The 14,154-nt window shown below is 42.4% G+C and overlaps 1 protein-coding gene and 1 long non-coding RNA gene across 6 annotated transcripts in view; one reads left to right on the plus strand and one right to left on the minus strand.

Annotated features, from left to right (window-relative positions):
* The window catches only part of ANKS1A (ankyrin repeat and sterile alpha motif domain containing 1A), a 181,054-nt gene that overhangs the window by 111,751 nt on the left and 55,149 nt on the right, over positions 1-14,154 (minus strand). The gene's annotated exons all lie outside the window — the stretch shown is intronic.
* LOC124527967 (uncharacterized) lies at positions 5,642-11,650 on the plus strand. Its single transcript, XR_006966042.1, has 3 exons — positions 5,642-5,851; positions 6,676-7,932; positions 9,673-11,650. It is a non-coding gene; the product is annotated as an uncharacterized LOC124527967 (long non-coding RNA).

Raw genomic sequence — 14,154 nt, forward strand, 5'->3', positions numbered from 1 at the left:
AAAGTTTCTGCTTTTTGGGTTATTCCTACTAGATGGGACAGGTGTTAGGCTTGGCTCACAGATCAGCTGGGCAGCTATCTACCCACTTCTGTATTTAGGAATCACTGGCATAGAGCACTAAAATGATAAAGAATCACCAGTAAAACCATCTGGGCCCAAAGACTTTATGCTCAGATGTTGGAGGCTGCATTACTTATAACAATAAAATTTTGGAAATAGCCCAACAGTCCATCAATAGAGAAATGATTATGATGAAGAACTACAGTACAGAGTAGAACACCATATTTATATGCTTATATTGCTATGTAATAAGAAAAGAGATGAGGGGCGCCTGGGTGGCTCAGTCGGTTAAGCGTCCGACTTCAGCTCAGGTCATGATCTCACAGTTCGTGAGTTCAAGCCCCACGTCGGGCTCTGTGCTGACAGCTCAGAGCCTGGAACCTGCTTCGGGTTCTGTGTCTCCCTCTCTCTCTGACCCTCCCCTGCTCATGCTCTGTCTCTCTCTGTCTCAAAAATAAACAAAACATTAAAAAAAATTAAAAAAAAAAGAGATGATAGTATAATGTTAAAGACAGAAAAAGAAACAAAGTGGTTAATACTGTATAGAAAGAATCTATAAGCGAAACTAATCAGGATAGTGGATTCAATGCGTAAGTTTACTCCATCTCCTGTCTAAAGTTCTATGAAGTACAGAAACGAGTCCTACCCCTACACCACAGATGGGTAATAGACAAACAGAGTCATACAAGAAAATAAGAAAAGATTCATCAAGTAACTGACAATGTTGAGAATTCCTAAAAAGCAGAAATCAGATAAGGTCAGCTCTACAGAGGCACAGCCTGGAAGAATGAAATTAAAATAATCACACACTGGGGTGTCTGGCTGGCTTGGTCAGGGGAGCATGCGACCCTTGATCTTGGGGCTGTGAGTTCAAGCCCCACACTGGGTGCAGAGATTGCTTAAAAATAAAATTTTTTGAAATAAAAGAAAGTAAAATAAACATACACTACTTTTCGCCAATCAGACTGACAAAAATGAAAACAAAGTGTTTATAAAGATCAGGAAAACAAGCACTCTTCTATACCACTGGTATGAGTTTGAATTGGTGAATTCCTTCGGGAAGACAATTGGCAGGATCCACCAAACCAAAAATAGGCATTCACTCTGAGCCAGCATTTCCACTTCCTGGCAACCATTCAACAGAAACACTTGTACACATGCACAAAGACACATGCTTGTACAGGACTCTGCTTCACCACCAGAGTGAAAACTAAAAACTTCATGTCCATCAGTAGGTGGGCAGTTAAATCTCAGGTGTGCCCATACGGAGAATTATATAACCATTAATAGTAACAACAAAGGAAAGAAAACAAGTTGGACCTAAGTGTCCTCACATGGAAAGATTTCCCAAGATACACTGTGTTAGGGGAATGTGAAAAAAAAGAAGGCATCGTGTAGTACACAAAACATGAGCCCCTGCTTTAGCAATGTGTATGTACACGTACACACGATGGATGGTGATGTGAAGAGGGCTCGCCAAGTGTTGACAGTGGTTTCCTCTGGGAAAGGAAATGTGTGCTGGGGGAACCTACAGGTGATGAGGAGGGACTCTCACATTCTGCTCTGTATTCTACCACACTGTTTAAAACCCAATGAGAATGCATTCATGTATTTTTATAATAATTTTTTAAAAGAAAGAGGGGAAAGAATCTATGCATAGGGAAAAGAAAACCAAGAAAAACATCCAACTGTTAATAATAAACGGTTGAACATATGTGATCTGGGTCGCTTGAATGGGCATGTCTATATTAGGTTTAAAGCCTTGAGATACATTTTCAGTGAAAAGAGAAGATACACATGCTTTGATATCTAAGTTATTTGTTCGTTGTCAATTAAGGATGCTGTGACAAGGTCAGGAGCCTGAGGTACATCCTGGTAACCCCCATCCTCCATTAAGCTTGGATTCCTACAGGAACTTCCAAACAAAGAGTTAAAAGCAATCATACCTCTTTGTCACCCATGTACGATAACCTTATTTTCTAAACTGAAAACTGTATGCCTATGCCTGACAACGGTGAGGACGGCAGTAAATGAAATGGGTCTGGAAAACCTAAGAGGTATGGTTTTCATACTTATTTTCAAACTGACCCACCAGACAACACATCATCATTCCATTAAAACACAGGTGACACCTAAGAATCAAAAAACAACTTGTTTGCCCCAAATCAGTGGCAGATCCAAAACTCCCATTTATAGAGTTCTTGCCATTTGGCCAAACAAGGACTTGACGATCTAACTGGGATGACAGGATGAGGTAAAGATGCATCAGTACAAGGCTGGAATAATAATCCGACAGCAAGATGACCAGAATAAAGCAACAGGGCTGGAAAAAAGAAAATACCAATAATGGGGCAGGCAGTCAGGAGCACAGGTTTGTCAGCTCCTCAGACCCCCTCAGGAATGTGCCAGCTCGTCAACGATCTCAATCCAGGTCCTGAAGTGACCTGAGAACTAAGCTTTAAACTGCCCTTGCTTTAAAAAAAAAATGTTTTTTTGAATATTTATTTTTGAAGGAGAGAGAGACAGAGTGTGAGCAGGGGGGAAGCAGAGAGAAAGGGAGACACAGAATCCAAAGTGGGCTCCAGGCTTTGAGCTGTCAGCAGAGAGCCCGACGTGGGGCTCAAACTCACAAACTGTGAGATCATGACCTAAGCCGAGGTCGGACGCTTAACTAACTGAGCCACCCGGGTGCCCCAAAACTGCCCTCCCTTTTAACAAAAAAGGCAGGACTGAGCATGCTCTTTCTCTTTCTAACTTTTACCTCTATGTCTCTGCTTTAGAGGTGATTAAGCTTGGGTGTCCTATACTAGCACTAGAACTCCCTCAATACAATTTAAGAAGACAAGGAAGAAAGATAAGGACTTTCCTGCATTCAGCGGCAACATTTCCAACTAGTAAGGTCTTCCGCCCCTCCCCTGTTTTTTCTCTAACTAGCATTTTGTCTAAATGCCCATCTAGAAATCTGAGGAGATGGGGGCTATATTAAATAAAACCTAAATGAAAACAGAGAACTGTAATCTCTCTGCTTAGAATTTTAGCTTCAAACAGGATGGTAACATCCCCCTCCACCCAAGTGTCTTCCTTTTTGGCAGCCCAAGAAAAGAGCTATTTACAATCTGGGTCTTCCTCTCTATCACAGCTGTCCTGTTAGGTTTTTCTAAGACATTAAGTACCAAAGGGCTGCTCACCAACAAACAAAGGCAAAATAAAACACGCCAAGAAAACCAGAAGGGGCGAAAAACGGTCCAGGAGATTCTTAAAGTTTAACCTATATAGATCGTACAGAAATGCAATGGCTGCCTTCGACTTGTAGAACAAACTGTCGCAGTATCCTTGATGGGTCTTAGAGGAGTCCTAGCAATCCGGCATGAAGCAACTGTACAACCCAGGTGAAAAGCTGAGGCTCCATAGTTAGCCCACCTAAGTTATTCAAAACTTGCCTCTACCACTGCCAGTTGCAATGACAAGTCACTTAATCCTCCAGATCTTTCTCTGCATCTGTAAATTCTACTGTGATAGGCTCCTCAGGGCTTAAATGGCTCATGGAAACTAGAACTAAACTGGTTTGAACCAGTTTAATTGCATTAGGGTTGAGAAGCCTAAGACGTGTCACAGCAACCCAACCACATGGACATGATGCCAGAGCACAGCAAGCCTTGCCTTCTGTGACTCAGAAACACCCAAATTGGAGATGGCATCTCAAGACACTGGAAGGGCGCCTGGCTGGCTCAGTCCGAAGAGCATGCGACTCTTGATCTCAGGGGTTGAGAGTTTGAGCCCCATGTTGGCTGCAGAGATTAACCAATTAAATAAATATATTTTTTTAAAGTAACGATATTGGAGAGGGCAAGGAAGAATATGACTGATGAGAACCTGTGGCTTTTTAATCCCACCTCAAATGCCTCTCTCCATTCATTTAAAAACTGACTATACATTGATCCATGGCAGGTGGCATGCTGGATCTAGAGGTAGTGATGAAGACGAATAGGCCAGCCATACAGACACAGCCTACTCTATACAGTGAGGCAGGTGCTGACTGAGGGTCTGCTCGCAGGGCTATTTGGGCATGTATTCAACAGCTAAGTTAAGTGTGCCCCCGACATGCCGGGCACTGTTCCAGGGCCTGGAAATGCAAATGAGAAAAGACAAAGTCTCTGCCTTCATGGACCCAGAACTCTAGAGGGAGGGAGAGTGAGCAAATAAATAAATAGAAATATGGTGGCAGGTAATGGTAAGTGCCATAAAGAAACAAAGGAAGCAGATCAGGCACTCTAAGACTCAGGAAATACCTCTCTAAGCAGGTGACCTTGGAGAAGAGATCTGAATTCAGTGAAGGAAGGAGGGGCCTGGATGTCTGAGGGGGACAGGTAGAGAGAGCATCAAATGCAAATGGCCTGAGAAGGAGCATGTTTGACATGTGGCTGGAGAGCAAGAAGGAGCAGGGGGCTCTACGTCCAGGGAACAGGCTTACAAAGGCCTCAGGTGCGCTGAGGTCAATAAGCGTCCACTAAGCATCTGCTATATGTCAGGCTCTGGTGAAAGATACAAAGTCCACACTGAAGGAGAGGGGGAGCACTTTCAAAGCAAGAGGCAGGGACAGAGACTCTGAAGTCCAAACCATCATGACCAGACACTAAGTCTCTAAAAGATGGATCTGGATTAAAAGATCCATCAACGACACCCACAATTAAATCTACATATCACTCTTCAGACCTAGCAAAACTCAGGCAAAAACCTTAGGTAAAATTGCTGAAGTTTCTGTGAAATCAAGTAAGAACAGCAGAAAATACACAGAGACGCTTATTCTATCCAGCACAGTAAGTCGCCCAGTTCAAATGTGCCCTGATCCATAACACTTTTCGTGGCTCTACTGGCTCATATTAATCTCACCCACCTCAGATTTTCCAGATCATCTATGGCACCTTCACCACAGCATTTATCACATTTGACCTTGAACCACAGTGAATTTTTTATGCTGCTCATTCACACCACGTATTTTAAGTTCTTTGGGGAAATCCCTTGTGTTTCCAAGAGCACAGCACTATGCAAGGAACTGGCTTAGGGCCACCAGCTTGCAACTTCTAACACTGGGTTTTTACCAACCTGCAGTAGGTCTTTATGCACTAACAGAGTCGCTACACCTGTATCCATTAAAAATGGCAATCTCTTGAAGGGACATATAAGAATACTGCATTTGAGATGTCTGTCTATAAAACACAGGAACAGAAGAACCGTAAGTTAGAACCAAAGTGCCCAGCCCACTTTCATCTGTGACTATTCTATGGGATCAGATCTCAGGACTGAAGGGTATCCTAAAGTGGCTCTGTGCTGGCAGTAAGCTTGCTTCATGTGGTTGTCCAGCCACTTAACTGCTTCCTTCAGACAGACAAGCAACGGCACGCATCTCAGTGGGCCGGCAGAGTGTCCAATCCAGTTCGATTCAATTAATGTTTATGCACTACCTTCCATATACCATGGTGCTATACAGTCTCCACCCTACAGTGGGGAAGTCAGGCAAGTAAACAAATGACGACACAGAACAGTGTGTGACATTCTGAGAAGGAAGTATGCCAAGGGTAGCTTATAGGGAAATGGAAATAAGGGTGATTTTGCAGAAGAGGAGACACTTGAGCAGAGCCTTAAAGCTTAGAAGGAATCAGCCAGACAGAAGAAACAAAGAGGCAACACCCAAACTCAAGGTCTTTCAAGTAGTCCCAGCAAACGGCCAATGCACGTACTGTGAGTGGCTGGAGCTCCAAAGTGAAAGAATGGTGGCTGCAAGCATGGAGAGGTAGGCCGAGCCAAACTATGAAGGGTCTTGGAAACTAGCAAACTCTGAGTGGGGGGTAATCAGATGTAGGTTTTAGAGAAATCCTTCTGTTGACAGCTGGGAGATGGGAACGTAGATGGCTAATTTGCTATTCATCATGCTGTTGCGAGGGCCTGATATATTTCAGAATCGGGGGGGAAAACATCACTTTGCCAGGCAGTTGTGTAGATGATGGAGTGGAAGTGGTGTGTGACTAGGTCCACAGAGCCCGGCTGGAAGTCAGCAATTCAAGCATGCAGTGAGGACCTGAATGAAGGCAGTCGTAAAGACAGAGAGGAAAGGATAGATTCAAGAGAAAACAGAAAGGATCTGGTGACTAAATCAGGGTAGGGGCACAGGGTGAGTGAGAAGCGAAAAATTCAATACACAATGAGAGTAAATTCAGGAGGAAAACCAGGGCTGCTCTGCTTTGTGAATGGGATGTTGTGAGGTAGAGGAGAAAACGAGGGGAAGGGAAGAAAGTTTTGTTTTGGTTTAGTTAAGGCTGAAACGAATTTGGACTCCCCCATGCAGACAGACGTCCAGTCAGTAGGTGGGTAGCAGGGTCTGGAATACCGTGGTTACAGGGTCAGTTTAAAATGATAATTTTCAAGTGTTTACATGCATGTTCCCCATATTTGACCCTTACAACCATATTTATGGAGTAGAAAAATACATATTATTGTTTTCGTCTTATAGGTAAGAAAACTGAATTTCAGATGATTTACTGCTTATCATACAGCTAACTAATGTGGCACTGAAACAAAATCCCACCTCTGACTGCTACTGCATGTTTTTTTTTTTAGTTTCTCCAGGATCTTGAACTTGACTGTTGAGAGAAAACAACTTTGGGCTATATGGGTCTCCTCCTGTATTAATTCTCAGGAGGTCAAAGACTCTCAGAGCAGCACCAAGTCAGGAAAGGGCCTTCTCCATCACTGACTATAAAGAGAGAGCAATGGCAATGAACGTGAAGGGTAAGAGAGGTTCTGAGCAATCTTCCAACCAATTTCATTAAATCATTAAGGTGTAAACAACAGTTTGTCTCATCAGCCTTTTTTTGCCAAAGGCCTTCACTGTTTTTCTCTTTTAGTTATCCTTGCAAAGGCAGATTTATCGCTGAACTTCAGCAAGGGCTGGCAGTTTTCCAACACAAGGAAGCACTGTCTAAAGTCAGTCTAATTTTAAAAAGATTTCATCTTACTCAAACAAATTTGACACATCCTTACTAAAACGCTTTCTACATATTTAACTGTTGAGGTTTAAAAGAAGAGATAACAAGGAGCCCATGAAACCATCCCCGTTGTCAAAGAAGCTTGTGATCTTCAGAGAAAGACAAAACTTACCAACATAAAACAATTAGACACAAAACCATCCAAAACAGTGCAACCCCCCCCTAAAATCAAGTTAACTGGGAAAAAGTGAACATGTGTTTTACTTCTGCTCATTCCTGATCCCTATCAAAATGCAAGTGAATACAAACAGGAGAAAGAGAACAATAAACATAAATATGAACATTTTTTCGAAGATGAAAAGTAGGTAAGTTAGCAGAACTGAGAAAGTGAATCCCATGGCCATAAAAAGAGATGCCTTTTCTGCCTTCACACATACACACCCTGGGAAGGCTCAGGGATTAGAGGTACCAGGTGGCACACGAGGCTAGGGATAAGGAGGGGTTGCAAACAAGAACTTGATACAAATTCTGTTTATGAAGAGGCAACAGACCACCAAATCTCTAGTCACATCCCGGGCAGCCAGTAGACGATTACACCTGTACCCAGGCAGGAGAAGGTATATCTATTCTGTGAAGAAGCTGGACGGGCTCCAGACTGGGGGAACCTCAGGAACAATAAAAGGCAGAGAGAGGCACTGTACTGAAAACAGAAGCCCTAAAAGGAAGTCTGCATCCTGAAGGATGGGATCTCAGCTCTGCTCCCAGAATGCTGGCAGCCCCACCCCCAACCCCCAAATAGAAGGTTGGAAGATTCTTTCCTGCAGAAACCAAATGATTCCACAGAAAAGTTCAATAGATGCAGACTTTTGAAGATTCCCCATCAAACCAGGTAGGTTCCTGCGCAATCATCCTATGATATAAAACCCATCCTTGCCAAGTTCTTCCCACCTCTATACAGACCATCCAATTTGCTTCTTAGTGTCTTGCTCTTAATTGAAAATGACAACCAAAGATGAGCATACATTTGATTGAGGAAGGTGTTCAACATGAAACGACACAGCACAAAACAAACCGAATAAAGGGACTCAAAGGAACAGAAACTGAAAACCAAATAAAATCTCAACCCAAAACAACAATAACAAACTATGATCACACAAAAACAGGATTAGGAAAAAAAACCTGCAACAATTAGTGAAAACTTTTTGGAAATTAAAAAGTGACAGTAGAAATAAAAACATAATTAAAGAGCTAGAACATAAATTTGAGTAAATCTCATAGAAAGTGTAACCAAGGAAAAAGATGGGAAATACAAGAGAAAGGATAAGAAAATTAGAGGACCAAGAGTTCCAGAGAAAAGAGAGAAAGCAGAGAGGAGAATATTATCAAAGAAACTATTTAAGGGATTTTCCTAGAACTGAAGGATTTGAACCTCCAGTTGAAAGAATCCATCCTATGTTCAGAACAACGAACAATTTTTAAAAAGACCCATCCCCAAGGCACACTGAAATTTCAGAATACATTTCAGAAGTCATGGGATAAAGAGAACACATTTTCCAGAGACAAAAACCAGTTTGCATATAAAGGACTGAGTGGCATCAGAATTTTCAATAGCGTCTCTGGAAGCTGTAAGACAAAAGAGTAATGCTCTCAAAATTCTGAGGCAAAATGATTTCCCACCTAAGATTCTATAGCAGACAAATTATCAGTCAAGTATGAAAAGAGAATAAAGATATTTTTAGACATGCAGGGTCTCAAATTTTACCTCCCACACACCCTCTTATCAGGAAGTGACTGGAGGATATGCTCTACCAAATAAATGAGCAAACCAAGAAGAGGGAGATAGGCATCCAGGAAACAGGGCCAAAAAAAGGGAAAGGGAATCAGCCAAGCAGCAAGCCTTGAGTGCGGCTGGAGGACACAGGGCTCCAGGGGCGTGTCTGTGGGAGAAAATGAAACTGACAAGACCAACTGATGTGTCTGCCTGGGATGTGGAAAATAACATTAAAGGATTTAAAAAGCATGGTTGTAGTTTGGAAATTAAGAGTCAGCTGGGCAGAGGAAACTCTGAAAACCGACAAGAGAGGCAGTTAATGAACCGTATAAGAAAAAAAAAAGATTTTAGTATATTAATTGGGTTAGTAGGTGAATACTACTGGCCGCCAAAATAATACAAACATAAACATTAGGTACTGATGTAACTAAAAATTGTGATCTGAAGGATGAAGGAAGAGGTAGTGGATTGACAGAGGACAAGAAAGCTAAAAACTCTTCATAACAGACTGATAGAGGATGGCTAAAACTTAAAAAAAAAAAACAAGAAACAACAGCATACAGCATAATAATATGAAATATGGATGAAATACCTACAGAGAGCTAAAAGCTGGAAATGTTCGCTTTCCCAGAAAGGAACTCAGGTTCCTTCTGGGAAGAATGTCAGAAACGATTGTGACACTACATGACAGGCTGGATGAGTCCCTGTCAACTATGAAATGTATAATTTTGGTAACCTTGGCTTTTTGTGGCCATGTGTTTGTTTCAAGCATGATGAGAGGCAGTGACTTTGAAGGGTTTATTCCATCATGAGAGGGAAACATGAGCAGAAAGGCAATGCTCTATTTTCACTTCACAGGTGACACAACTCACACAATGAACTCGGAAGGATGGCCTCCTTGTTCCTCAAAGCCAGCAAAGAGGGCTCCCCTGCCTTCTGCCAAGGACAATGGTTTCAGAACAGACATATTGGTTACACCCAGTGTTGCTGTCTACAGCATCCTATTCTAGGCCCTTCTGTTTCTAGTCGGTAACTGGAACGAACACACCCAATACCACACACACGTAAGTCCACAAGTTGTTGGAGACCAGGGAGACTGTGAAACCCAGTACATTCACTGAATGACTATGAACGTTCAAGGTCATTGCTATCTGAGGCAAGCCTGGCACTGCCTCCCCACCGAGGCCTACAGCAGGGAGGGGAACGTGAACAGCAGCATGAGGGGGCACACAGTGAAACTTGTTTCACTACGGACATGGACATGACAATCTAGGAGGAACGCTGCCATGAAGTGAAAGTCACTACAGGAGTACTCTGCTGTTAGAATATATTCATGAAGGTTGATGGAGAAATCAAGTTTTCATAAGCCATATTTCCCCCATGGTTTACACTATTACTTCGGGGGCCCTTATCTTTTATTCAATTCAATTTACCTTGGCATGGCTTCTTAACACTGTTTCTGTTCTACAGCTGTAAAAAAAAAAAAAAAAAAAAAAAAAAAGGCACAGAACTGCTGAACTGCATGAAAATGACCTCCAGAGTTCAAGATTCTGATTCGACCTTAGTGAGTCATTCAATGCATGCACTCATCGAGCAAAACAGTTGTCATACTGCATGCTCCACGACAGCGGGGACTGTGCTTGTCTCATGCCACCTTCCCAAGTGGCAGTTACACAGTACCAGGCACCCAGAGAGAAGAAAGGAAGAGGCCACTGTTCTACTCTAGTACCTTACAATAAATAAGACCAAGTCTCTGCTCTGAAGAACTTCAGAGACACAGAAACAAAAAATTATAATGCAATTTCCTATGTGCTATAAAAGAACTGTGCAAAAGCTAAGGGAACATGGAGGAAGGCCTGGATGAATGGCATTTCCATTAGCAAGAAAAGGGATGAAAGGGCTTTGTAAACAGCAGGCAGAATGTGAGATCACACTGCAGCCAAGGTGATGTAAAAGCAGACACTTCCCAGTTTTCTGCATTCTTCACCCAGGGTCTCTTTCCGAGAAGACTAGGCTCCTTCCTGCCTCTTCCCAACCCCCCATTTCCAATTTACCTCTTCAATTCCGATCAGCTTGAGCAAAGCTCTCCTCCTCGGGAACTTCTTCCTTTCCTTTACAGGCCAAGCAACTGGCTCTTCATGAGCTACTTAGAGAGCTTCTTTTACTTTGCCTTCATTACAATGTTTCAGTTTAGAGTTCTGTATCTGCCACTATTTGAGTCTTTCTCACTAGAATACAAACAACCATGTTTACCACTGTATGCTCACTGCCAAGAAAGAGCTGTACCTGGCACACGCTGAAAGCTCAAAGAGTAAGAGAAATCTACACCTAAAGTAATGAGGGAGCCTAGCTACTCAAAGAAAGGTATGGTAATTTTTAGATTAGAGAACTCAAATAGCCTTTGCCAAGTTATTTCTTGGGTAAAAAAAACACTGCACAAATTTTACTAAATATACGTGCACACTCATTCCACCCTAAGATGACATGTTACCCTAGAAAGAAAAAAAGCACTGTTTCTTCTCTTGTTTAGTGTGTGTGTGTGTGTGTGTGTGTGTGTGTGTGTGTGTGTGTGTGTGAAGAAGTGCCTATAAGAATGATGTGCTCCCTGGCTTGCCAAAGTCCAGAGGTTTAACTGGGCTGAGGGAGGAAGGCCAGGTACCTTCCTCAGTCACGTTTGCAGACAAAGATGCCTTCGCCTTAGGGAAACCATAAATCCAGACTTTGAGACCCCTTTCTTGGAATTTTGACTCTAAAAGGCCTGGAAATAACAGCTAACATTAAATGTTTACCAGGGCACCTGTGTGGCTCAGCTGGTTGAGCGTGTGACTCTCAATTTTGGCTCAGGTCATGATCTCAGGGTCGTGGGATTGAGCCCAGTGTTGGGCTCTGGCTCTGCACTGAGCATGGAGCCTGCTTGGGATTCTCTCTCCATCTCCGCCCCCTCCCCTGATTACCTGCTCGCTCGCTCTCTCTCTCTCGCTCTCTCTCTCTCTCAGAATAAATAAACATTTAAAAAAAATGTTTACCATGAGCTAAGTATACTTTAATTAAAGTGGATTAAAAAACCCACTGATCACTTCTCACCAGAACCCTAAAAGGGAACCCAGGAAACTGACAAGTACACAGGTGAATAATTTACCCAGGGGTATAGAGCTGGGAATGAGCGACACTGGGTTTTAACTCCAAAATCTGAACCACTGTGCTATATACAACTTCTTGAAACACACTCTCTCCTTACTGTTTTTCTCATTGATGAATAAGAGGACTCCCCCATAGCTCATCTTCTCTCATTTCCGCCCTGTTTCACATTCCCTACTCCTTGTTCATTCTGTCCTGCTCTTTTTCTTTCTTGCCAGGGTCATAGGAAACCAATAAAGACGACTGAGAGAGAGGCACTATGTTCTAGCTGGGAAATGGGTCCCAGAGGGACAGGAGTAGAAGTAGTTAACTGAAAGACTCCCATTAACATTTCCAGAAATCCAATTAGTGACAAACTTCATTATTTAAGGTAACTATTGAAAGTACTGACATTATAATGAAAGATACAAATTAACTAAATTCATTAATCTTAAGGTATTCAACATGATTATTTTGTTGTTTTAAGCAAATTAAAATGACAAGTTCAATATAGAAATAATATATTCAAAAGGGATGAACACCTCAAATAAAATTTATTATCAGATTTCAGTTCCTACAAACCTCACATATATTTCCTAAATGCCCCAAGCACCACAGACAAAATTGGTATCGTGAATGTGGCTAATAACGGAGGCTTGAATGTCAAGGATCCCAATTTGTTCACACATGCAACTGACCAAATGCGTAAATCCTGGACTTGCCACGTATTAGCTACAAACTCTCCAGTAAATCACCTAACGTCTACGTAAAGTGGAAATGTCACTTGCCCTATCTCTAACCTTGAGATGGCTATTTTATGGAATAAATGGGATAATTAATGTATGTGAAAACTGTAAACTGGAATCTAAAATATAACGGCTTCGTATCAATATCTAAAGTGAGGCAAGGCATTCCAAACAATGAAAACAGTCAGTATAGACGTGCTGACATGAAGAAACATGCAAGATATACTAAGTAGAAAATGCACCTGTATAACAGGATGTAGAGTATGATCTCATTTCGGTTACAATGGTGTATTTTTCTAAGCCTATACTCATACATGGAAGGCTACATACCAAACTGTTAAGACTGACAAGTTCTGGGGGTGAGGCACGCATTACTTTAGTAATAAAACACAAATACACACACACACACACACACACACACACACACACACACACACTGACAAAGACACTCTCCTTGACTAAACTTTAGTCAGGTTCCTCTGAGCACTCTTTTTTCTTTTTTTTAATAGTCATTCTATCTTATTTTATTTTGTAATTTTACAGAGAGAGAGAGAGAGAGAGAGAGAGAGAGAGAGAGAGAGAACACACACGCATGCGCACAATAGGGGAGAGCGGCAGAGGAAGAGACAAAGAATCTTATGCAGACTCCATGCTCAGCGAAGAACCCAATGCAGGGCTCAATCCCACGACCCTGGGATCATGACCTAAGCTAAAATCAAGAGTCAGACTCTCAACGGACTGAGCTGCCCAGGCGCCCCATGAGCACTCTTCAATTAGGCCTGGTGGTCCCCATTCCATCTTTGGCCTGCGCAGCCAAGTTTTAACAAGAATCCTGTTAAGTAGGTTTAGCAAGAACCGCACATCGCCCCCCCCCCCCCCCAATCTGATAAGGTTCTTCATCCCCCACCTTTGGTGTCTAAGTCCTTGGCCTGCCTTTAATGAAAATCCTGTTTGGTCAGTTTAGCAAGAATCCCCCTACTCTGCTGTCTCCCCTTAATTTTTCATCCCCTAAGCCCTCACACCATGCTCCTTGGTTATAAATCCCCACTTGTCCTTGTTGTATTTGGAGGTGAGCCTCATCTCTCTCCCCTTGCAGTGGTCTTAAAGTCTTCCTTACTGTTTTTTTTTTTTTTTTTTTTTTTTTAATTTTTTTTTTTTAACGTTTATTTATTTTTGGGACAGAGAGAGACAGAGCATGAACGGGGGAGGGGCAGAGAGAGAAGGAGACACAGAATCGGAAACAGGCTCCAGGCTCTGAGCCATCAGCCCAGAGCCCGACGCGGGGCTCGAACTCACAGACCGCGAGATCGTGACCTGGCTGAAGTCGGACGCTTAACCGACTGCGCCACCCAGGCGCCCCTCTTCCTTACTGTTTTAACAACAGTCAGAACAACTTTTACAACACACACACATCTACTTTTTTCTTTTTTTTTTTTTTAAGTGAAGCCAGATCTAACCCAGGAACACGGGCTTCCAT

This window comes from Lynx rufus, unplaced genomic scaffold, assembly GCF_022079265.1.
Source record: "Lynx rufus isolate CCGP_SWC_20201006 ecotype Redwood Valley unplaced genomic scaffold, mLynRuf1.p SCAF_6, whole genome shotgun sequence".
Lineage (NCBI taxonomy): Eukaryota > Metazoa > Chordata > Mammalia > Carnivora > Felidae > Lynx > Lynx rufus.